Consider the following 1,695-nt stretch of genomic DNA (forward strand, 5'->3'; position numbering starts at 1 on the left):
TAATATGCAATTATTATTTTTTTAAAGCTCTTTATGTTCTGTATTATTCAACAAAGACAAGCTATAAATCATTGTATGGTATGACCAACACACTATTTGATTAAACATAAATGTTCTTTTCTGTAGGCCAGGCCTATATGTTACGATGAAATTAGGTGATGCATGAATTGATATGAATGACATTTTTATTTAACAACTACAATCACAGTATATTGACTGATTTGTTGAACTTCCAACCTTGTAAGCATGTAATAATTATGACAACATAAAGCACTGACAAATAAGCCTGGTGTAAACATTAATATGAAAGTCAGTAACAAATCACACAAACTAAAGTAGATTGCAGAAATATAAAAACAAATCTGTTGCTTTACCACACTACTTTAGGTCATTCGCAGTCACTGTAATAGACATATGTAAACATGTGCACTGCACTTTCTAAACACTGTCTGTTAACTTTAGACCAGTGCTTCTCAAACTTTTTTGGTTGCGCCCCCCTCAGACTACCAAATAATTTCACTAAACATTATGAAAAAAAACCACCTGCATCACTTGAAACATTGAAAAATAGCATAGAGAGAATAACTTATTATTATTATTATTCTCTCTGTTGTTTATTTATTTTTTGTGGGTTTCTTGCTGTCCGCTAAGTAGGGATGGTTCGATACCACAATTTTGACTTCGGTACAATACTAGGATCTAATACCTCGGTATCGATACTAAATCGATACCATAGGTGACAAATAACCAGCCTCAAAATATAAGTGAATTGAAAACAATTTTATTAAATGCACTGCTTGGAACTCTGCATGAAAAATTGTGCAAACAAAATGTAAAAAAAATAGTAAAATGGGGAGACTGAATAAAATGGGTTCACATCGTCATATATTTTCAGTCTTTATTTTTTTGCTAGCTCCTTTTGTTAGCTGCAGATTTTTGGACAGGAAAACGAATGTGTCAACGCTGTCACTTGATAGTCTGGACCTTAGTGGGCTACAGATCAGGCCTGATGTACTGAAAACTCTCTCAGAGGCTGAGCTTGATGCTGGAATGCAAAGGTAATATTTGGCAAATGTTGAAAGAATGGGGAAGCTTGATTCATGCCTTTTCCACCGAGAAAGTGGGTTTTCTGTGGCACTGGTCTCTTCCATGGTCTTGTATGTGTGGAGTAGGGCTGCACGATAAATCGCACGTGATATTTAACGCGCATCTTGTCAGAAATCCGGTTCTGTAATCAGCGGTAAATCTCCATCACCTGCGGGCTTTCACATTGAGCAGCATTAACTACACAGAGCCGTTCACCGACAAGCTGCGCTAAACCACAATCATATTTAGCAGTAATATGCCCTTCATCACTATTACTAATACTAAAAATAATATTACTGATCTTATTAACATAAAAGTCTAAATTAAATCAGTTGAAAGAGACACATTTACCGGTCGATCATTTAACTCCTTGAACAAATCAGGATGAGCCAGTGACAAATGTTCCCATGGCAGCACATGATTTATAGCAGCGCTTGCAGACTGGTAAATTAAGGTCGGTTGGTTCACCTTTTTCATCACTTTTGTAGGCAAAGTAATGCCATATTTCACTTCTACCGCTTTCTTTTTTTATTCATTTCGGACGTGTAGAGTGAGTTTCACCTGTTTTATCCATTGTCGTTTCTCCGTTGTCATGCTTGCCGGTTTCGC

At 36.3% G+C, this 1,695-nt stretch overlaps 1 long non-coding RNA gene across 1 annotated transcript in view; it reads left to right on the plus strand.

Annotated features, from left to right (window-relative positions):
- Window positions 1–696: 696 nt before the first annotated feature.
- The window catches only part of LOC107595528 (uncharacterized), a 20,353-nt gene continuing 19,354 nt past the window's right edge, over window positions 697–1,695 (plus strand). Inside the window, exon 1 of the long non-coding RNA XR_001610274.1 lies at window positions 697–844. This is a non-coding gene — a long non-coding RNA (uncharacterized lncRNA). The remainder of the gene's footprint in view (window positions 845–1,695) is intronic.

This window comes from Sinocyclocheilus grahami, unplaced genomic scaffold (assembly GCF_001515645.1).
Source record: "Sinocyclocheilus grahami isolate Dianchi unplaced genomic scaffold, SAMN03320097.WGS_v1.1 scaffold203.1, whole genome shotgun sequence".
NCBI lineage: Eukaryota > Metazoa > Chordata > Actinopteri > Cypriniformes > Cyprinidae > Sinocyclocheilus > Sinocyclocheilus grahami.